This window comes from Anomaloglossus baeobatrachus, chromosome 9, assembly GCF_048569485.1.
Source record: "Anomaloglossus baeobatrachus isolate aAnoBae1 chromosome 9, aAnoBae1.hap1, whole genome shotgun sequence".
NCBI lineage: Eukaryota > Metazoa > Chordata > Amphibia > Anura > Aromobatidae > Anomaloglossus > Anomaloglossus baeobatrachus.
This window is the reverse complement of record NC_134361.1, coordinates 164,536,106-164,558,340: the sequence shown is the minus strand read 5'-3', so window position 1 is coordinate 164,558,340 and position 22,235 is coordinate 164,536,106. Positions and strand designations below refer to the sequence as shown.

Below are 22,235 nucleotides of genomic sequence, written 5' to 3'. Positions count from 1 at the left end.
TATTCCTCCAGGAGAGGGCGCCAACAGACTACTAAAGAGATCATCATTACTCAAAGAAAACCCCAAAAACCAATGCATGATAGGAATAAACAGGTAACTTTCTTTGGAGTGGAAGCGGAGAGATCGCACCAGATGCCAATTCTAGATCTTATCACACCTGTGGTCACTGCAGCAGCAGGTGAATCCACTTTGTCCAAAAGGGATCTATTCCATTCAATTGCAAATGATCTAGATAAGACAGAGAACTGCAGCACGGGACATAGCCGAGTTGGTCAGGTTGAGTGGTGATGAGTTTGCTATTTGGATGAATAAAGAAAGTCAAAAGTGTGAAAGATAAAAAACAAAAGGAGGAAGTGTGAAAAGTGAATGGGCCAAATTGAGGTGCATATGAAGACGTATGCTTTCTTCCAATTCATTAAACCGGGCTAATATGAATCAGGTGAATTGAGTTCTGCTTTTGGAAACTGGGTTAAGAAGGGGTGCACCGTTCCTGGAGGTACTGCAATACCAGGTCAATGCGTGGAGTGGACAGAGCAAGCTCTTTTTCCATCTCCCTGTTCTAAAAATCCATTTAATATATGGTCCCCAGATAGGGGACGTATCAGATATTAAACTGATAAGAACAGATTTTTGATTTAATGAAGCTTTCCAAAGCACCACAAAAAATGCATGACCAAAGTCACACCAAAAACAGTGCAAAGGCTAGGATTCGTGTGGACCCCACCGTGAGGAGAGGGTCCCCAAAAATCAACCCCGTCCCTCCGAGCCAGAAGGCCACAGCAAGGGTCAGGGATCTTCGGTGCTCCCCCAAGCCGAAGCCTGGTTGAGCCTTGTCGTTGCTCCCAGCGTCCACCCAGGCATCTTACCCAAGTGGAGTAGAGAGCTACTAGTTGTTGGTTTGGCAGCCGAAACTGCCCGGACCGTCAACCGGTGTTGGTTTCTCAGCCCAAGGCTAACCGGACCTCCAACCGGGTGTTGGTTTCTCAGCCGAAGCTGACCCAGACCTCCAACCGGGTGTTGGTTTCTCAGCCGAAGCTGACCCAGACCTCCAACCGGGTGTTAGTTTCTCAGCCCAAAGCTGACCAGACCTCCGACCGGGATTATAAAAATTTCCCTTCCTAGCCAGAAGGCCGGGATAGGGTAATATGCTCAAAAAGTATGAAAAGGCAAGGTACGGTGTGCTACAGAGCCCAAGGCTTGCCGGGGTCCCAAGCCAGCAAGCTCAGACTCACTCCAGGGTCGTCAGTCCTGGGGCACGTTGTACCATAGCCCCCACACTTACTCAGTCTAATAGCCTCGATCCTGGTAGGGCCATGTTTTCCTCTAGATGAATATACTATCCACCCAGAGTACTAGCAAGCGCAACCTTCCAGTGTGCATTGTATCATTGTATAAGGTGGCCTGGAGCTTAAACCATCTCTTCGAACAACACTACACTTGATCTTAGCCAAAAGGCCGAGAAGCGATAACCAGAATTGGTTTGGGCCTCGAGTGGCACCCTGGCCTATGCCGGACACATCTTAGGGAGAGAGAGCGAGAGGGAGACAAACCCACGCCTACAGAAGACATTTTGTCACCCAAGCCAACCCTTGAAAAGGCTGCTTTGCAGAGCAAAAACAAGAAGAATGGTGCGTTTTGCAGCCGCCGCCCCCCACTGCAATGAATCTGAATAACTCCTCCTTTAGGGCGCAAGCAACTCCCCTCCCCCTTGCAGTCTTTCCAATTCACGATACAAAAAGACGGACAGGACAGGTTGCCTGACTTTCCGTCACTGCCACCCTTTGCCATCCTTACCCGTAGAAAGCCCTTTCATCATCCCCAAACCCTAATCTTTTCCCTTTCCTTCCCAGCCCCCAAACCCTGCCCTCTGTACCCTTCTCACCACCCGCATCCCTTCTCCTGTCATCCCCCTACCACCCGGGAAAAAAAGAGCTTGCCCCCTCCTTACACTAGCCCACCCTCCCACCCAAAGAACAACTTCTGCTGCGCAGCTTGTTTTCTAGGCAGCAGCGCTATTGTGATGTCAGCGGGGGCATTGTGACAAGCCGCCAGTGTTCCGTCTCTTCATGTTGTGCACAGTTCAAACGGAAAATACATCAACAGGCAGACTACAGAAAAACTTACTATCAAAGGTTAGAGGGGGGCTTTCTCAGAGGGCTTTTTACAGTTTTTCTATTCCCAATTAGCCGTTTAAGTGTACTTATTGAAAGTAGTAATTCTTTCATAGGCCGCCCTTTCTTAGTATTTGACGTTCCTTATATTGCGGTATGAGGCTTTGCAGCAGGTTGCAAACATTCATCACCCATGACTGTCCCCAATTGAGCTCAGAAGCTCAATGTCTATCATGACCTCTCTTTTAGAATGTCCAAGAGCAAGCAAACTATTCCTCCAGGAGAGGGCGCCAACAGACTACTAAAGAGATCATCATTACTCAAAGAAAACCCCAAAAACCAATGCATGATAGGAATAAACAGGTAACTTTCTTTGGAGTGGAAGCGGAGAGATCGCACCAGATGCCAATTCTAGATCTTATCACACCTGTGGTCACTGCAGCAGCAGGTGAATCCACTTTGTCCAAAAGGGATCTATTCCATTCAATTGCAAATGATCTAGATAAGACAGAGAACTGCAGCACGGGACATAGCCGAGTTGGTCAGGTTGAGTGGTGATGAGTTTGCTATTTGGATGAATAAAGAAAGTCAAAAGTGTGAAAGATAAAAAACAAAAGGAGGAAGTGTGAAAAGTGAATGGGCCAAATTGAGGTGCATATGAAGACGTATGCTTTCTTCCAATTCATTAAACCGGGCTAATATGAATCAGGTGAATTGAGTTCTGCTTTTGGAAACTGGGTTAAGAAGGGGTGCACCGTTCCTGGAGGTACTGCAATACCAGGTCAATGCGTGGAGTGGACAGAGCAAGCTCTTTTTCCATCTCCCTGTTCTAAAAATCCATTTAATATATGGTCCCCAGATAGGGGACGTATCAGATATTAAACTGATAAGAACAGATACTACACTTGATCTTAGCCAAAAGGCCGAGAAGCGATAACCAGAATTGGTTTGGGCCTCGAGTGGCACCCTGGCCTATGCCGGACACATCTTAGGGAGAGAGAGCGAGAGGGAGACAAACCCACGCCTACAGAAGACATTTTGTCACCCAAGCCAACCCTTGAAAAGGCTGCTTTGCAGAGCAAACACAAGAAGAATGGTGCGTTTTGCAGCCGCCGCCCCCCACTGCAATGAATATGAATAACTCCTCCTTTAGGGCGCAAGCAACTCCCCTCCCCCTTGCAGTCTTTCCAATTCACGATACAAAAAGACGGACAGGAGAGGTTGCCTGACTTTCCGTCACTGCCACCCTTTGCCATCCTTACCCGTAGAAAGCCCTTTCATCATCCCCAAACCCTAATCTTTTCCCTTTCCTTCCCAGCCCCCAAACCCTGCCCTCTGTACCCTTCTCACCACCCGCATCCCTTCTCCTGTCATCCCCCTACCACCCGGGAAAAAAAGAGCTTGCCCCCTCCTTACACTAGCCCACCCTCCCACCCAAAGAACAACTTCTGCTGCGCAGCTTGTTTTCTAGGCAGCAGCGCTATTGTGATGTCAGCGGGGGCATTGTGACAAGCCGCCAGTGTTCCGTCTCTTCATGTTGTGCACAGTTCAAACGGAAAATACATCAACAGGCAGACTACAGAAAAACTTACTATCAAAGGTTAGAGGGGGGCTTTCTCAGAGGGCTTTTTACAGTTTTTCTATTCCCAATTAGCCGTTTAAGTGTACTTATTGAAAGTAGTAATTCTTTCATAGGCCGCCCTTTCTTAGTATTTGACGTTCCTTATATTGCGGTATGAGGCTTTGCAGCAGGTTGCAAACATTCATCACCCATGACTGTCCCCAATTGAGCTCAGAAGCTCAATGTCTATCATGACCTCTCTTTTAGAATGTCCAAGAGCAAGCAAACTATTCCTCCAGGAGAGGGCGCCAACAGACTACTAAAGAGATCATCATTACTCAAAGAAAACCCCAAAAACCAATGCATGATAGGAATAAACAGGTAACTTTCTTTGGAGTGGAAGCGGAGAGATCGCACCAGATGCCAATTCTAGATCTTATCACACCTGTGGTCACTGCAGCAGCAGGTGAATCCACTTTGTCCAAAAGGGATCTATTCCATTCAATTGCAAATGATCTAGATAAGACAGAGAACTGCAGCACGGGACATAGCCGAGTTGGTCAGGTTGAGTGGTGATGAGTTTGCTATTTGGATGAATAAAGAAAGTCAAAAGTGTGAAAGATAAAAAACAAAAGGAGGAAGTGTGAAAAGTGAATGGGCCAAATTGAGGTGCATATGAAGACGTATGCTTTCTTCCAATTCATTAAACCGGGCTAATATGAATCAGGTGAATTGAGTTCTGCTTTTGGAAACTGGGTTAAGAAGGGGTGCACCGTTCCTAGAGGTACTGCAATACCAGGTCAATGCGTGGAGTGGACAGAGCAAGCTCTTTTTCCATCTCCCTGTTCTAAAAATCCATTTAATATATGGTCCCCAGATAGGGGACGTATCAGATATTAAACTGATAAGAACAGATACTACACTTGATCTTAGCCAAAAGGCCGAGAAGCGATAACCAGAATTGGTTTGGGCCTCGAGTGGCACCCTGGCCTATGCCGGACACATCTTAGGGAGAGAGAGCGAGAGGGAGACAAACCCACGCCTACAGAAGACATTTTGTCACCCAAGCCAACCCTTGAAAAGGCTGCTTTGCAGAGCAAAAACAAGAAGAATGGTGCGTTTTGCAGCCGCCGCCCCCCACTGCAATGAATCTGAATAACTCCTCCTTTAGGGCGCAAGCAACTCCCCTCCCCCTTGCAGTCTTTCCAATTCACGATACAAAAAGACGGACAGGACAGGTTGCCTGACTTTCCGTCACTGCCACCCTTTGCCATCCTTACCCGTAGAAAGCCCTTTCATCATCCCCAAACCCTAATCTTTTCCCTTTCCTTCCCAGCCCCCAAACCCTGCCCTCTGTACCCTTCTCACCACCCGCATCCCTTCTCCTGTCATCCCCCTACCACCCGGGAAAAAAAGAGCTTGCCCCCTCCTTACACTAGCCCACCCTCCCACCCAAAGAACAACTTCTGCTGCGCAGCTTGTTTTCTAGGCAGCAGCGCTATTGTGATGTCAGCGGGGGCATTGTGACAAGCCGCCAGTGTTCCGTCTCTTCATGTTGTGCACAGTTCAAACGGAAAATACATCAACAGGCAGACTACAGAAAAACTTACTATCAAAGGTTAGAGGGGGGCTTTCTCAGAGGGCTTTTTACAGTTTTTCTATTCCCAATTAGCCGTTTAAGTGTACTTATTGAAAGTAGTAATTCTTTCATAGGCCGCCCTTTCTTAGTATTTGACGTTCCTTATATTGCGGTATGAGGCTTTGCAGCAGGTTGCAAACATTCATCACCCATGACTGTCCCCAATTGAGCTCAGAAGCTCAATGTCTATCATGACCTCTCTTTTAGAATGTCCAAGAGCAAGCAAACTATTCCTCCAGGAGAGGGCGCCAACAGACTACTAAAGAGATCATCATTACTCAAAGAAAACCCCAAAAACCAATGCATGATAGGAATAAACAGGTAACTTTCTTTGGAGTGGAAGCGGAGAGATCGCACCAGATGCCAATTCTAGATCTTATCACACCTGTGGTCACTGCAGCAGCAGGTGAATCCACTTTGTCCAAAAGGGATCTATTCCATTCAATTGCAAATGATCTAGATAAGACAGAGAACTGCAGCACGGGACATAGCCGAGTTGGTCAGGTTGAGTGGTGATGAGTTTGCTATTTGGATGAATAAAGAAAGTCAAAAGTGTGAAAGATAAAAAACAAAAGGAGGAAGTGTGAAAAGTGAATGGGCCAAATTGAGGTGCATATGAAGACATATGCTTTCTTCCAATTCATTAAACCGGGCTAATATGAATCAGGTGAATTGAGTTCTGCTTTTGGAAACTGGGTTAAGAAGGGGTGCACCGTTCCTGGAGGTACTGCAATACCAGGTCAATGCGTGGAGTGGACAGAGCAAGCTCTTTTTCCATCTCCCTGTTCTAAAAATCCATTTAATATATGGTCCCCAGATAGGGGACGTATCAGATATTAAACTGATAAGAACAGATACTACACTTGATCTTAGCCAAAAGGCCGAGAAGCGATAACCAGAATTGGTTTGGGCCTCGAGTGGCACCCTGGCCTATGCCGGACACATCTTAGGGAGAGAGAGCGAGAGGGAGACAAACCCACGCCTACAGAAGACATTTTGTCACCCAAGCCAACCCTTGAAAAGGCTGCTTTGCAGAGCAAAAACAAGAAGAATGGTGCGTTTTGCAGCCGCCGCCCCCCACTGCAATGAATCTGAATAACTCCTCCTTTAGGGCGCAAGCAACTCCCCTCCCCCTTGCAGTCTTTCCAATTCACGATACAAAAAGACGGACAGGACAGGTTGCCTGACTTTCCGTCACTGCCACCCTTTGCCATCCTTACCCGTAGAAAGCCCTTTCATCATCCCCAAACCCTAATCTTTTCCCTTTCCTTCCCAGCCCCCAAACCCTGCCCTCTGTACCCTTCTCACCACCCGCATCCCTTCTCCTGTCATCCCCCTACCACCCGGGAAAAAAAGAGCTTGCCCCCTCCTTACACTAGCCCACCCTCCCACCCAAAGAACAACTTCTGCTGCGCAGCTTGTTTTCTAGGCAGCAGCGCTATTGTGATGTCAGCGGGGGCATTGTGACAAGCCGCCAGTGTTCCGTCTCTTCATGTTGTGCACAGTTCAAACGGAAAATACATCAACAGGCAGACTACAGAAAAACTTACTATCAAAGGTTAGAGGGGGGCTTTCTCAGAGGGCTTTTTACAGTTTTTCTATTCCCAATTAGCCGTTTAAGTGTACTTATTGAAAGTAGTAATTCTTTCATAGGCCGCCCTTTCTTAGTATTTGACGTTCCTTATATTGCGGTATGAGGCTTTGCAGCAGGTTGCAAACATTCATCACCCATGACTGTCCCCAATTGAGCTCAGAAGCTCAATGTCTATCATGACCTCTCTTTTAGAATGTCCAAGAGCAAGCAAACTATTCCTCCAGGAGAGGGCGCCAACAGACTACTAAAGAGATCATCATTACTCAAAGAAAACCCCAAAAACCAATGCATGATAGGAATAAACAGGTAACTTTCTTTGGAGTGGAAGCGGAGAGATCGCACCAGATGCCAATTCTAGATCTTATCACACCTGTGGTCACTGCAGCAGCAGGTGAATCCACTTTGTCCAAAAGGGATCTATTCCATTCAATTGCAAATGATCTAGATAAGACAGAGAACTGCAGCACGGGACATAGCCGAGTTGGTCAGGTTGAGTGGTGATGAGTTTGCTATTTGGATGAATAAAGAAAGTCAAAAGTGTGAAAGATAAAAAACAAAAGGAGGAAGTGTGAAAAGTGAATGGGCCAAATTGAGGTGCATATGAAGACGTATGCTTTCTTCCAATTCATTAAACCGGGCTAATATGAATCAGGTGAATTGAGTTCTGCTTTTGGAAACTGGGTTAAGAAGGGGTGCACCGTTCCTGGAGGTACTGCAATACCAGGTCAATGCGTGGAGTGGACAGAGCAAGCTCTTTTTCCATCTCCCTGTTCTAAAAATCCATTTAATATATGGTCCCCAGATAGGGGACGTATCAGATATTAAACTGATAAGAACAGATACTACACTTGATCTTAGCCAAAAGGCCGAGAAGCGATAACCAGAATTGGTTTGGGCCTCGAGTGGCACCCTGGCCTATGCCGGACACATCTTAGGGAGAGAGAGCGAGAGGGAGACAAACCCACGCCTACAGAAGACATTTTGTCACCCAAGCCAACCCTTGAAAAGGCTGCTTTGCAGAGCAAAAACAAGAAGAATGGTGCGTTTTGCAGCCGCCGCCCCCCACTGCAATGAATCTGAATAACTCCTCCTTTAGGGCGCAAGCAACTCCCCTCCCCCTTGCAGTCTTTCCAATTCACGATACAAAAAGACGGACAGGACAGGTTGCCTGACTTTCCGTCACTGCCACCCTTTGCCATCCTTACCCGTAGAAAGCCCTTTCATCATCCCCAAACCCTAATCTTTTCCCTTTCCTTCCCAGCCCCCAAACCCTGCCCTCTGTACCCTTCTCACCACCCGCATCCCTTCTCCTGTCATCCCCCTACCACCCGGGAAAAAAAGAGCTTGCCCCCTCCTTACACTAGCCCACCCTCCCACCCAAAGAACAACTTCTGCTGCGCAGCTTGTTTTCTAGGCAGCAGCGCTATTGTGATGTCAGCGGGGGCATTGTGACAAGCCGCCAGTGTTCCGTCTCTTCATGTTGTGCACAGTTCAAACGGAAAATACATCAACAGGCAGACTACAGAAAAACTTACTATCAAAGGTTAGAGGGGGGCTTTCTCAGAGGGCTTTTTACAGTTTTTCTATTCCCAATTAGCCGTTTAAGTGTACTTATTGAAAGTAGTAATTCTTTCATAGGCCGCCCTTTCTTAGTATTTGACGTTCCTTATATTGCGGTATGAGGCTTTGCAGCAGGTTGCAAACATTCATCACCCATGACTGTCCCCAATTGAGCTCAGAAGCTCAATGTCTATCATGACCTCTCTTTTAGAATGTCCAAGAGCAAGCAAACTATTCCTCCAGGAGAGGGCGCCAACAGACTACTAAAGAGATCATCATTACTCAAAGAAAACCCCAAAAACCAATGCATGATAGGAATAAACAGGTAACTTTCTTTGGAGTGGAAGCGGAGAGATCGCACCAGATGCCAATTCTAGATCTTATCACACCTGTGGTCACTGCAGCAGCAGGTGAATCCACTTTGTCCAAAAGGGATCTATTCCATTCAATTGCAAATGATCTAGATAAGACAGAGAACTGCAGCACGGGACATAGCCGAGTTGGTCAGGTTGAGTGGTGATGAGTTTGCTATTTGGATGAATAAAGAAAGTCAAAAGTGTGAAAGATAAAAAACAAAAGGAGGAAGTGTGAAAAGTGAATGGGCCAAATTGAGGTGCATATGAAGACGTATGCTTTCTTCCAATTCATTAAACCGGGCTAATATGAATCAGGTGAATTGAGTTCTGCTTTTGGAAACTGGGTTAAGAAGGGGTGCACCGTTCCTGGAGGTACTGCAATACCAGGTCAATGCGTGGAGTGGACAGAGCAAGCTCTTTTTCCATCTCCCTGTTCTAAAAATCCATTTAATATATGGTCCCCAGATAGGGGACGTATCAGATATTAAACTGATAAGAACAGATACTACACTTGATCTTAGCCAAAAGGCCGAGAAGCGATAACCAGAATTGGTTTGGGCCTCGAGTGGCACCCTGGCCTATGCCGGACACATCTTAGGGAGAGAGAGCGAGAGGGAGACAAACCCACGCCTACAGAAGACATTTTGTCACCCAAGCCAACCCTTGAAAAGGCTGCTTTGCAGAGCAAAAACAAGAAGAATGGTGCGTTTTGCAGCCGCCGCCCCCCACTGCAATGAATCTGAATAACTCCTCCTTTAGGGCGCAAGCAACTCCCCTCCCCCTTGCAGTCTTTCCAATTCACGATACAAAAAGACGGACAGGACAGGTTGCCTGACTTTCCGTCACTGCCACCCTTTGCCATCCTTACCCGTAGAAAGCCCTTTCATCATCCCCAAACCCTAATCTTTTCCCTTTCCTTCCCAGCCCCCAAACCCTGCCCTCTGTACCCTTCTCACCACCCGCATCCCTTCTCCTGTCATCCCCCTACCACCCGGGAAAAAAAGAGCTTGCCCCCTCCTTACACTAGCCCACCCTCCCACCCAAAGAACAACTTCTGCTGCGCAGCTTGTTTTCTAGGCAGCAGCGCTATTGTGATGTCAGCGGGGGCATTGTGACAAGCCGCCAGTGTTCCGTCTCTTCATGTTGTGCACAGTTCAAACGGAAAATACATCAACAGGCAGACTACAGAAAAACTTACTATCAAAGGTTAGAGGGGGGCTTTCTCAGAGGGCTTTTTACAGTTTTTCTATTCCCAATTAGCCGTTTAAGTGTACTTATTGAAAGTAGTAATTCTTTCATAGGCCGCCCTTTCTTAGTATTTGACGTTCCTTATATTGCGGTATGAGGCTTTGCAGCAGGTTGCAAACATTCATCACCCATGACTGTCCCCAATTGAGCTCAGAAGCTCAATGTCTATCATGACCTCTCTTTTAGAATGTCCAAGAGCAAGCAAACTATTCCTCCAGGAGAGGGCGCCAACAGACTACTAAAGAGATCATCATTACTCAAAGAAAACCCCAAAAACCAATGCATGATAGGAATAAACAGGTAACTTTCTTTGGAGTGGAAGCGGAGAGATCGCACCAGATGCCAATTCTAGATCTTATCACACCTGTGGTCACTGCAGCAGCAGGTGAATCCACTTTGTCCAAAAGGGATCTATTCCATTCAATTGCAAATGATCTAGATAAGACAGAGAACTGCAGCACGGGACATAGCCGAGTTGGTCAGGTTGAGTGGTGATGAGTTTGCTATTTGGATGAATAAAGAAAGTCAAAAGTGTGAAAGATAAAAAACAAAAGGAGGAAGTGTGAAAAGTGAATGGGCCAAATTGAGGTGCATATGAAGACGTATGCTTTCTTCCAATTCATTAAACCGGGCTAATATGAATCAGGTGAATTGAGTTCTGCTTTTGGAAACTGGGTTAAGAAGGGGTGCACCGTTCCTGGAGGTACTGCAATACCAGGTCAATGCGTGGAGTGGACAGAGCAAGCTCTTTTTCCATCTCCCTGTTCTAAAAATCCATTTAATATATGGTCCCCAGATAGGGGACGTATCAGATATTAAACTGATAAGAACAGATACTACACTTGATCTTAGCCAAAAGGCCGAGAAGCGATAACCAGAATTGGTTTGGGCCTCGAGTGGCACCCTGGCCTATGCCGGACACATCTTAGGGAGAGAGAGCGAGAGGGAGACAAACCCACGCCTACAGAAGACATTTTGTCACCCAAGCCAACCCTTGAAAAGGCTGCTTTGCAGAGCAAAAACAAGAAGAATGGTGCGTTTTGCAGCCGCCGCCCCCCACTGCAATGAATCTGAATAACTCCTCCTTTAGGGCGCAAGCAACTCCCCTCCCCCTTGCAGTCTTTCCAATTCACGATACAAAAAGACGGACAGGACAGGTTGCCTGACTTTCCGTCACTGCCACCCTTTGCCATCCTTACCCGTAGAAAGCCCTTTCATCATCCCCAAACCCTAATCTTTTCCCTTTCCTTCCCAGCCCCCAAACCCTGCCCTCTGTACCCTTCTCACCACCCGCATCCCTTCTCCTGTCATCCCCCTACCATCCGGGAAAAAAAGAGCTTGCCCCCTCCTTACACTAGCCCACCCTCCCACCCAAAGAACAACTTCTGCTGCGCAGCTTGTTTTCTAGGCAGCAGCGCTATTGTGATGTCAGCGGGGGCATTGTGACAAGCCGCCAGTGTTCCGTCTCTTCATGTTGTGCACAGTTCAAACGGAAAATACATCAACAGGCAGACTACAGAAAAACTTACTATCAAAGGTTAGAGGGGGGCTTTCTCAGAGGGCTTTTTACAGTTTTTCTATTCCCAATTAGCCGTTTAAGTGTACTTATTGAAAGTAGTAATTCTTTCATAGGCCGCCCTTTCTTAGTATTTGACGTTCCTTATATTGCGGTATGAGGCTTTGCAGCAGGTTGCAAACATTCATCACCCATGACTGTCCCCAATTGAGCTCAGAAGCTCAATGTCTATCATGACCTCTCTTTTAGAATGTCCAAGAGCAAGCAAACTATTCCTCCAGGAGAGGGCGCCAACAGACTACTAAAGAGATCATCATTACTCAAAGAAAACCCCAAAAACCAATGCATGATAGGAATAAACAGGTAACTTTCTTTGGAGTGGAAGCGGAGAGATCGCACCAGATGCCAATTCTAGATCTTATCACACCTGTGGTCACTGCAGCAGCAGGTGAATCCACTTTGTCCAAAAGGGATCTATTCCATTCAATTGCAAATGATCTAGATAAGACAGAGAACTGCAGCACGGGACATAGCCGAGTTGGTCAGGTTGAGTGGTGATGAGTTTGCTATTTGGATGAATAAAGAAAGTCAAAAGTGTGAAAGATAAAAAACAAAAGGAGGAAGTGTGAAAAGTGAATGGGCCAAATTGAGGTGCATATGAAGACGTATGCTTTCTTCCAATTCATTAAACCGGGCTAATATGAATCAGGTGAATTGAGTTCTGCTTTTGGAAACTGGGTTAAGAAGGGGTGCACCGTTCCTGGAGGTACTGCAATACCAGGTCAATGCGTGGAGTGGACAGAGCAAGCTCTTTTTCCATCTCCCTGTTCTAAAAATCCATTTAATATATGGTCCCCAGATAGGGGACGTATCAGATATTAAACTGATAAGAACAGATACTACACTTGATCTTAGCCAAAAGGCCGAGAAGCGATAACCAGAATTGGTTTGGGCCTCGAGTGGCACCCTGGCCTATGCCGGACACATCTTAGGGAGAGAGAGCGAGAGGGAGACAAACCCACGCCTACAGAAGACATTTTGTCACCCAAGCCAACCCTTGAAAAGGCTGCTTTGCAGAGCAAAAACAAGAAGAATGGTGCGTTTTGCAGCCGCCGCCCCCCACTGCAATGAATCTGAATAACTCCTCCTTTAGGGCGCAAGCAACTCCCCTCCCCCTTGCAGTCTTTCCAATTCACGATACAAAAAGACGGACAGGACAGGTTGCCTGACTTTCCGTCACTGCCACCCTTTGCCATCCTTACCCGTAGAAAGCCCTTTCATCATCCCCAAACCCTAATCTTTTCCCTTTCCTTCCCAGCCCCCAAACCCTGCCCTCTGTACCCTTCTCACCACCCGCATCCCTTCTCCTGTCATCCCCCTACCACCCGGGAAAAAAAGAGCTTGCCCCCTCCTTACACTAGCCCACCCTCCCACCCAAAGAACAACTTCTGCTGCGCAGCTTGTTTTCTAGGCAGCAGCGCTATTGTGATGTCAGCGGGGGCATTGTGACAAGCCGCCAGTGTTCCGTCTCTTCATGTTGTGCACAGTTCAAACGGAAAATACATCAACAGGCAGACTACAGAAAAACTTACTATCAAAGGTTAGAGGGGGGCTTTCTCAGAGGGCTTTTTACAGTTTTTCTATTCCCAATTAGCCGTTTAAGTGTACTTATTGAAAGTAGTAATTCTTTCATAGGCCGCCCTTTCTTAGTATTTGACGTTCCTTATATTGCGGTATGAGGCTTTGCAGCAGGTTGCAAACATTCATCACCCATGACTGTCCCCAATTGAGCTCAGAAGCTCAATGTCTATCATGACCTCTCTTTTAGAATGTCCAAGAGCAAGCAAACTATTCCTCCAGGAGAGGGCGCCAACAGACTACTAAAGAGATCATCATTACTCAAAGAAAACCCCAAAAACCAATGCATGATAGGAATAAACAGGTAACTTTCTTTGGAGTGGAAGCGGAGAGATCGCACCAGATGCCAATTCTAGATCTTATCACACCTGTGGTCACTGCAGCAGCAGGTGAATCCACTTTGTCCAAAATGGATCTATTCCATTCAATTGCAAATGATCTAGATAAGACAGAGAACTGCAGCACGGGACATAGCCGAGTTGGTCAGGTTGAGTGGTGATGAGTTTGCTATTTGGATGAATAAAGAAAGTCAAAAGTGTGAAAGATAAAAAACAAAAGGAGGAAGTGTGAAAAGTGAATGGGCCAAATTGAGGTGCATATGAAGACGTATTCAAATTGTCTCTCCAGTAAAGGAGACAAACTCTAGCACAGCGCCACCTATTGGAAGTAGCGATCCTAAAAGTCACAAGTGGATTTCTGACAATCCTTTGCAATATGACTCAGGATATATAAGCCAGATCAGAATCCCAAATGAAGACGTATGCTTTCTTCCAATTCATTAAACCGGGCTAATATGAATCAGGTGAATTGAGTTCTGCTTTTGGAAACTGGGTTAAGAAGGGGTGCACCGTTCCTGGAGGTACTGCAATACCAGGTCAATGCGTGGAGTGGACAGAGCAAGCTCTTTTTCCATCTCCCTGTTCTAAAAATCCATTTAATATATGGTCCCCAGATAGGGGACGTATCAGATATTAAACTGATAAGAACAGATACTACACTTGATCTTAGCCAAAAGGCCGAGAAGCGATAACCAGAATTGGTTTGGGCCTCGAGTGGCACCCTGGCCTATGCCGGACACATCTTAGGGAGAGAGAGCGAGAGGGAGACAAACCCACGCCTACAGAAGACATTTTGTCACCCAAGCCAACCCTTGAAAAGGCTGCTTTGCAGAGCAAAAACAAGAAGAATGGTGCGTTTTGCAGCCGCCGCCCCCCACTGCAATGAATCTGAATAATTCCTCCTTTAGGGCGCAAGCAACTCCCCTCCCCCTTGCAGTCTTTCCAATTCACGATACAAAAAGACGGACAGGACAGGTTGCCTGACTTTCCGTCACTGCCACCCTTTGCCATCCTTACCCGTAGAAAGCCCTTTCATCATCCCCAAACCCTAATCTTTTCCCTTTCCTTCCCAGCCCCCAAACCCTGCCCTCTGTACCCTTCTCACCACCCGCATCCCTTCTCCTGTCATCCCCCTACCACCCGGGAAAAAAAGAGCTTGCCCCCTCCTTACACTAGCCCACCCTCCCACCCAAAGAACAACTTCTGCTGCGCAGCTTGTTTTCTAGGCAGCAGCGCTATTGTGATGTCAGCGGGGGCATTGTGACAAGCCGCCAGTGTTCCGTCTCTTCATGTTGTGCACAGTTCAAACGGAAAATACATCAACAGGCAGACTACAGAAAAACTTACTATCAAAGGTTAGAGGGGGGCTTTCTCAGAGGGCTTTTTACAGTTTTTCTATTCCCAATTAGCCGTTTAAGTGTACTTATTGAAAGTAGTAATTCTTTCATAGGCCGCCCTTTCTTAGTATTTGACGTTCCTTATATTGCGGTATGAGGCTTTGCAGCAGGTTGCAAACATTCATCACCCATGACTGTCCCCAATTGAGCTCAGAAGCTCAATGTCTATCATGACCTCTCTTTTAGAATGTCCAAGAGCAAGCAAACTATTCCTCCAGGAGAGGGCGCCAACAGACTACTAAAGAGATCATCATTACTCAAAGAAAACCCCAAAAACCAATGCATGATAGGAATAAACAGGTAACTTTCTTTGGAGTGGAAGCGGAGAGATCGCACCAGATGCCAATTCTAGATCTTATCACACCTGTGGTCACTGCAGCAGCAGGTGAATCCACTTTGTCCAAAAGGGATCTATTCCATTCAATTGCAAATGATCTAGATAAGACAGAGAACTGCAGCACGGGACATAGCCGAGTTGGTCAGGTTGAGTGGTGATGAGTTTGCTATTTGGATGAATAAAGAAAGTCAAAAGTGTGAAAGATAAAAAACAAAAGGAGGAAGTGTGAAAAGTGAATGGGCCAAATTGAGGTGCATATGAAGACGTATGCTTTCTTCCAATTCATTAAACCGGGCTAATATGAATCAGGTGAATTGAGTTCTGCTTTTGGAAACTGGGTTAAGAAGGGGTGCACCGTTCCTGGAGGTACTGCAATACCAGGTCAATGCGTGGAGTGGACAGAGCAAGCTCTTTTTCCATCTCCCTGTTCTAAAAATCCATTTAATATATGGTCCCCAGATAGGGGACGTATCAGATATTAAACTGATAAGAACAGATACTACACTTGATCTTAGCCAAAAGGCCGAGAAGCGATAACCAGAATTGGTTTGGGCCTCGAGTGGCACCCTGGCCTATGCCGGACACATCTTAGGGAGAGAGAGCGAGAGGGAGACAAACCCACGCCTACAGAAGACATTTTGTCACCCAAGCCAACCCTTGAAAAGGCTGCTTTGCAGAGCAAAAACAAGAAGAATGGTGCGTTTTGCAGCCGCCGCCCCCCACTGCAATGAATCTGAATAACTCCTCCTTTAGGGCGCAAGCAACTCCCCTCCCCCTTGCAGTCTTTCCAATTCACGATACAAAAAGACGGACAGGACAGGTTGCCTGACTTTCCGTCACTGCCACCCTTTGCCATCCTTACCCGTAGAAAGCCCTTTCATCATCCCCAAACCCTAATCTTTTCCCTTTCCTTCCCAGCCCCCAAACCCTGCCCTCTGTACCCTTCTCACCACCCGCATCCCTTCTCCTGTCATCCCCCTACCACCCGGGAAAAAAAGAGCTTGCCCCCTCCTTACACTAGCCCACCCTCCCACCCAAAGAACAACTTCTGCTGCGCAGCTTGTTTTCTAGGCAGCAGCGCTATTGTGATGTCAGCGGGGGCATTGTGACAAGCCGCCAGTGTTCCGTCTCTTCATGTTGTGCACAGTTCAAACGGAAAATACATCAACAGGCAGACTACAGAAAAACTTACTATCAAAGGTTAGAGGGGGGCTTTCTCAGAGGGCTTTTTACAGTTTTTCTATTCCCAATTAGCCGTTTAAGTGTACTTATTGAAAGTAGTAATTCTTTCATAGGCCGCCCTTTCTTAGTATTTGACGTTCCTTATATTGCGGTATGAGGCTTTGCAGCAGGTTGCAAACATTCATCACCCATGACTGTCCCCAATTGAGCTCAGAAGCTCAATGTCTATCATGACCTCTCTTTTAGAATGTCCAAGAGCAAGCAAACTATTCCTCCAGGAGAGGGCGCCAACAGACTACTAAAGAGATCATCATTACTCAAAGAAAACCCCAAAAACCAATGCATGATAGGAATAAACAGGTAACTTTCTTTGGAGTGGAAGCGGAGAGATCGCACCAGATGCCAATTCTAGATCTTATCACACCTGTGGTCACTGCAGCAGCAGGTGAATCCACTTTGTCCAAAAGGGATCTATTCCATTCAATTGCAAATGATCTAGATAAGACAGAGAACTGCAGCACGGGACATAGCCGAGTTGGTCAGGTTGAGTGGTGATGAGTTTGCTATTTGGATGAATAAAGAAAGTCAAAAGTGTGAAAGATAAAAAACAAAAGGAGGAAGTGTGAAAAGTGAATGGGCCAAATTGAGGTGCATATGAAGACGTATGCTTTCTTCCAATTCATTAAACCGGGCTAATATGAATCAGGTGAATTGAGTTCTGCTTTTGGAAACTGGGTTAAGAAGGGGTGCACCGTTCCTGGAGGTACTGCAATACCAGGTCAATGCGTGGAGTGGACAGAGCAAGCTCTTTTTCCATCTCCCTGTTCTAAAAATCCATTTAATATATGGTCCCCAGATAGGGGACGTATCAGATATTAAACTGATAAGAACAGATTTTTGATTTAATGAAGCTTTCCAAAGCACCGCAAAAAATGCATGACCGAAGTCACACCAAAAACAGTGCAAAGGCTAGGATTCGTGTGGACCCTTCCGTGAGGAGAGGGTCCCCAAAAATCAACCCCGTCCCTCCGAGCCAGAAGGCCACAGCAAGGGTCAGGGATCTTCGGTGCTCCCCCAAGCCGAAGCCTGGTTGAGCCTTGTCGTTGCTCCCAGCGTCCACCCAGGCATCTTACCCAAGTGGAGTAGAGAGCTACTAGTTTTTGGTTTCGCAGCCGAAACTGCCCGGACCGTCAACCGGTGTTAGTTTCTCAGCCCAAGGCTAACCGGACCTCCAACCGGGTGTTGGTTTCTCAGCCGAAGCTGACCCGGACCTCCAACCGGGTGTTGGTTTCTCAGCCAAAGCTGACCCGGACCTCCAACCGGGTGTTGGTTTCTCAGCCGAAGCTGACCCGGACCTCCAACCGGGTGTTGGTTTCTCAGCCGAAGCTGACCCGGACCTCCAACCGGGTGTTGGTTTCTCAGCCCAAAGCTGAACGGACCTCCGACCATGATTATAAAAATTTCCCTTCCTAGCCAGAAGGCCGGGATAGAGCAATATGCTCAGAAAGTATGAAAGGGCAAGGTACGGTGTGCTACAGAGCCCAAGGCTCGCCGGGGTCCCAAGCCAGCAAGCTCAGACTCACTCCAGGGTCGTCAGTCCTGGGGCACATTGCACCATAGCCCCCACACTTAGTCTAATAGCCTCGATCCTGGTAGGGCCATGTTTTCCTCTAGATGAATATACTATACATCCAGAGTACTAGCAAGCGCAACCTTCCAGTGTGCATTGCATCTGCCGAGCCTCACAGATACTACACTTGATCTTAGCCAAAAGGCCGAGAAGCGATAACCAGAATTGGTTTGGGCCTCGAGTGGCACCCTGGCCTATGCCGGACACATCTTAGGGAGAGAGAGCGAGAGGGAGACAAACCCACGCCTACAGAAGACATTTTGTCACCCAAGCCAACCCTTGAAAAGGCTGCTTTGCAGAGCAAAAACAAGAAGAATGGTGCGTTTTGCAGCCGCCGCCCCCCACTGCAATGAATCTGAATAACTCCTCCTTTAGGGCGCAAGCAACTCCCCTCCCCCTTGCAGTCTTTCCAATTCACGATACAAAAAGACGGACAGGACAGGTTGCCTGACTTTCCGTCACTGCCACCCTTTGCCATCCTTACCCGTAGAAAGCCCTTTCATCATCCCCAAACCCTAATCTTTTCCCTTTCCTTCCCAGCCCCCAAACCCTGCCCTCTGTACCCTTCTCACCACCCGCATCCCTTCTCCTGTCATCCCCCTACCACCCGGGAAAAAAAGAGCTTGCCCCCTCCTTACACTAGCCCACCCTCCCACCCAAAGAACAACTTCTGCTGCGCAGCTTGTTTTCTAGGCAGCAGCGCTATTGTGATGTCAGCGGGGGCATTGTGACAAGCCGCCAGTGTTCCGTCTCTTCATGTTGTGCACAGTTCAAACGGAAAATACATCAACAGGCAGACTACAGAAAAACTTACTATCAAAGGTTAGAGGGGGGCTTTCTCAGAGGGCTTTTTACAGTTTTTCTATTCCCAATTAGCCGTTTAAGTGTACTTATTGAAAGTAGTAATTCTTTCATAGGCCGCCCTTTCTTAGTATTTGACGTTCCTTATATTGCGGTATGAGGCTTTGCAGCAGGTTGCAAACATTCATCACCCATGACTGTCCCCAATTGAGCTCAGAAGCTCAATGTCTATCATGACCTCTCTTTTAGAATGTCCAAGAGCAAGCAAACTATTCCTCCAGGAGAGGGCGCCAACAGACTACTAAAGAGATCATCATTACTCAAAGAAAACCCCAAAAACCAATGCATGATAGGAATAAACAGGTAACTTTCTTTGGAGTGGAAGCGGAGAGATCGCACCAGATGCCAATTCTAGATCTTATCACACCTGTGGTCACTGCAGCAGCAGGTGAATCCACTTTGTCCAAAAGGGATCTATTCCATTCAATTGCAAATGATCTAGATAAGACAGAGAACTGCAGCACGGGACATAGCCGAGTTGGTCAGGTTGAGTGGTGATGAGTTTGCTATTTGGATGAATAAAGAAAGTCAAAAGTGTGAAAGATAAAAAACAAAAGGAGGAAGTGTGAAAAGTGAATGGGCCAAATTGAGGTGCATATGAAGACGTATGCTTTCTTCCAATTCATTAAACCGGGCTAATATGAATCAGGTGAATTGAGTTCTGCTTTTGGAAACTGGGTTAAGAAGGGGTGCACCGTTCCTGGAGGTACTGCAATACCAGGTCAATGCGTGGAGTGGACAGAGCAAGCTCTTTTTCCATCTCCCTGTTCTAAAAATCCATTTAATATATGGTCCCCAGATAGGGGACGTATCAGATATTAAACTGATAAGAACAGATACTACACTTGATCTTAGCCAAAAGGCCGAGAAGCGATAACCAGAATTGGTTTGGGCCTCGAGTGGCACCCTGGCCTATGCCGGACACATCTTAGGGAGAGAGAGCGAGAGGGAGACAAACCCACGCCTACAGAAGACATTTTGTCACCCAAGCCAACCCTTGAAAAGGCTGCTTTGCAGAGCAAAAACAAGAAGAATGGTGCGTTTTGCAGCCGCCGCCCCCCACTGCAATGAATCTGAATAACTCCTCCTTTAGGGCGCAAGCAACTCCCCTCCCCCTTGCAGTCTTTCCAATTCACGATACAAAAAGACGGACAGGACAGGTTGCCTGACTTTCCGTCACTGCCACCCTTTGCCATCCTTACCCGTAGAAAGCCCTTTCATCATCCCCAAACCCTAATCTTTTCCCTTTCCTTCCCAGCCCCCAAACCCTGCCCTCTGTACCCTTCTCACCACCCGCATCCCTTCTCCTGTCATCCCCCTACCACCCGGGAAAAAAAGAGCTTGCCCCCTCCTTACACTAGCCCACCCTCCCACCCAAAGAACAACTTCTGCTGCGCAGCTTGTTTTCTAGGCAGCAGCGCTATTGTGATGTCAGCGGGGGCATTGTGACAAGCCGCCAGTGTTCCGTCTCTTCATGTTGTGCACAGTTCAAACGGAAAATACATCAACAGGCAGACTACAGAAAAACTTACTATCAAAGGTTAGAGGGGGGCTTTCTCAGAGGGCTTTTTACAGTTTTTCTATTCCCAATTAGCCGTTTAAGTGTACTTATTGAAAGTAGTAATTCTTTCATAGGCCGCCCTTTCTTAGTATTTGACGTTCCTTATATTGCGGTATGAGGCTTTGCAGCAGGTTGCAAACATTCATCACCCATGACTGTCCCCAATTGAGCTCAGAAGCTCAATGTCTATCATGACCTCTCTTTTAGAATGTCCAAGAGCAAGCAAACTATTCCTCCAGGAGAGGGCGCCAACAGACTACTAAAGAGATCATCATTACTCAAAGAAAACCCCAAAAACCAATGCATGATAGGAATAAACAGGTAACTTTCTTTGGAGTGGAAGCGGAGAGATCGCACCAGATGCCAATTCTAGATCTTATCACACCTGTGGTCACTGCAGCAGCAGGTGAATCCACTTTGTCCAAAAGGGATCTATTCCATTCAATTGCAAATGATCTAGATAAGACAGAGAACTGCAGCACGGGACATAGCCGAGTTGGTCAGGTTGAGTGGTGATGAGTTTGCTATTTGGATGAATAAAGAAAGTCAAAAGTGTGAAAGATAAAAAACAAAAGGAGGAAGTGTGAAAAGTGAATGGGCCAAATTGAGGTGCATATGAAGACGTATGCTTTCTTCCAATTCATTAAACCGGGCTAATATGAATCAGGTGAATTGAGTTCTGCTTTTGGAAACTGGGTTAAGAAGGGGTGCACCGTTCCTGGAGGTACTGCAATACCAGGTCAATGCGTGGAGTGGACAGAGCAAGCTCTTTTTCCATCTCCCTGTTCTAAAAATCCATTTAATATATGGTCCCCAGATAGGGGACGTATCAGATATTAAACTGATAAGAACAGATACTACACTTGATCTTAGCCAAAAGGCCGAGAAGCGATAACCAGAATTGGTTTGGGCCTCGAGTGGCACCCTGGCCTATGCCGGACACATCTTAGGGAGAGAGAGCGAGAGGGAGACAAACCCACGCCTACAGAAGACATTTTGTCACCCAAGCCAACCCTTGAAAAGGCTGCTTTGCAGAGCAAAAACAAGAAGAATGGTGCGTTTTGCAGCCGCCGCCCCCCACTGCAATGAATCTGAATAACTCCTCCTTTAGGGCGCAAGCAACTCCCCTCCCCCTTGCAGTCTTTCCAATTCACGATACAAAAAGACGGACAGGACAGGTTGCCTGACTTTCCGTCACTGCCACCCTTTGCCATCCTTACCCGTAGAAAGCCCTTTCATCATCCCCAAACCCTAATCTTTTCCCTTTCCTTCCCAGCCCCCAAACCCTGCCCTCTGTACCCTTCTCACCACCCGCATCCCTTCTCCTGTCATCCCCCTACCACCCGGGAAAAAAAGAGCTTGCCCCCTCCTTACACTAGCCCACCCTCCCACCCAAAGAACAACTTCTGCTGCGCAGCTTGTTTTCTAGGCAGCAGCGCTATTGTGATGTCAGCGGGGGCATTGTGACAAGCCGCCAGTGTTCCGTCTCTTCATGTTGTGCACAGTTCAAACGGAAAATACATCAACAGGCAGACTACAGAAAAACTTACTATCAAAGGTTAGAGGGGGGCTTTCTCAGAGGGCTTTTTACAGTTTTTCTATTCCCAATTAGCCGTTTAAGTGTACTTATTGAAAGTAGTAATTCTTTCATAGGCCGCCCTTTCTTAGTATTTGACGTTCCTTATATTGCGGTATGAGGCTTTGCA

At 47.0% G+C, this 22,235-nt stretch overlaps 13 non-coding genes and 1 pseudogene across 13 annotated transcripts; all 14 read right to left on the bottom strand.

Annotated features, from left to right (window-relative positions):
* Nucleotides 1-474: 474 nt before the first annotated feature.
* LOC142252982 (U2 spliceosomal RNA) lies at nt 475-667 on the bottom strand. Its single transcript, XR_012726328.1, has one exon. It is a non-coding gene; the product is annotated as a U2 spliceosomal RNA (small nuclear RNA).
* A 2,188-nt stretch (nt 668-2,855) lies between these two features.
* On the bottom strand, nt 2,856-3,046 carry LOC142252047 (U2 spliceosomal RNA). The gene has a single exon (XR_012725443.1). It is a non-coding gene; the product is annotated as a U2 spliceosomal RNA (small nuclear RNA).
* Nucleotides 3,047-4,434: 1,388 nt separating this feature from the next.
* Nucleotides 4,435-4,625, bottom strand: LOC142252873 (U2 spliceosomal RNA). Its single transcript, XR_012726237.1, has one exon. It is a non-coding gene; the product is annotated as a U2 spliceosomal RNA (small nuclear RNA).
* A 1,388-nt stretch (nt 4,626-6,013) lies between these two features.
* On the bottom strand, nt 6,014-6,204 carry LOC142252046 (U2 spliceosomal RNA). Its single transcript, XR_012725442.1, has one exon. It is a non-coding gene; the product is annotated as a U2 spliceosomal RNA (small nuclear RNA).
* A 1,388-nt stretch (nt 6,205-7,592) lies between these two features.
* On the bottom strand, nt 7,593-7,783 carry LOC142252044 (U2 spliceosomal RNA). The gene has a single exon (XR_012725441.1). It is a non-coding gene; the product is annotated as a U2 spliceosomal RNA (small nuclear RNA).
* A 1,388-nt stretch (nt 7,784-9,171) lies between these two features.
* On the bottom strand, nt 9,172-9,362 carry LOC142252043 (U2 spliceosomal RNA). Its single transcript, XR_012725440.1, has one exon. It is a non-coding gene; the product is annotated as a U2 spliceosomal RNA (small nuclear RNA).
* A 1,388-nt stretch (nt 9,363-10,750) lies between these two features.
* Nucleotides 10,751-10,941, bottom strand: LOC142252042 (U2 spliceosomal RNA). The gene has a single exon (XR_012725439.1). It is a non-coding gene; the product is annotated as a U2 spliceosomal RNA (small nuclear RNA).
* Nucleotides 10,942-12,329: 1,388 nt separating this feature from the next.
* On the bottom strand, nt 12,330-12,520 carry LOC142252041 (U2 spliceosomal RNA). The gene has a single exon (XR_012725438.1). It is a non-coding gene; the product is annotated as a U2 spliceosomal RNA (small nuclear RNA).
* A 1,540-nt stretch (nt 12,521-14,060) lies between these two features.
* Nucleotides 14,061-14,251, bottom strand: LOC142252040 (U2 spliceosomal RNA). Its single transcript, XR_012725437.1, has one exon. It is a non-coding gene; the product is annotated as a U2 spliceosomal RNA (small nuclear RNA).
* Nucleotides 14,252-15,639: 1,388 nt separating this feature from the next.
* Nucleotides 15,640-15,830, bottom strand: LOC142252038 (U2 spliceosomal RNA). The gene has a single exon (XR_012725435.1). It is a non-coding gene; the product is annotated as a U2 spliceosomal RNA (small nuclear RNA).
* A 1,388-nt stretch (nt 15,831-17,218) lies between these two features.
* Nucleotides 17,219-17,411, bottom strand: LOC142253056 (U2 spliceosomal RNA). Its single transcript, XR_012726378.1, has one exon. It is a non-coding gene; the product is annotated as a U2 spliceosomal RNA (small nuclear RNA).
* A 726-nt stretch (nt 17,412-18,137) lies between these two features.
* LOC142253645 (U2 spliceosomal RNA) lies at nt 18,138-18,264 on the bottom strand (annotated as a pseudogene).
* Nucleotides 18,265-19,652: 1,388 nt separating this feature from the next.
* LOC142252037 (U2 spliceosomal RNA) lies at nt 19,653-19,843 on the bottom strand. Its single transcript, XR_012725434.1, has one exon. It is a non-coding gene; the product is annotated as a U2 spliceosomal RNA (small nuclear RNA).
* Nucleotides 19,844-21,231: 1,388 nt separating this feature from the next.
* On the bottom strand, nt 21,232-21,422 carry LOC142252036 (U2 spliceosomal RNA). Its single transcript, XR_012725433.1, has one exon. It is a non-coding gene; the product is annotated as a U2 spliceosomal RNA (small nuclear RNA).
* Nucleotides 21,423-22,235: the final 813 nt, after the last annotated feature.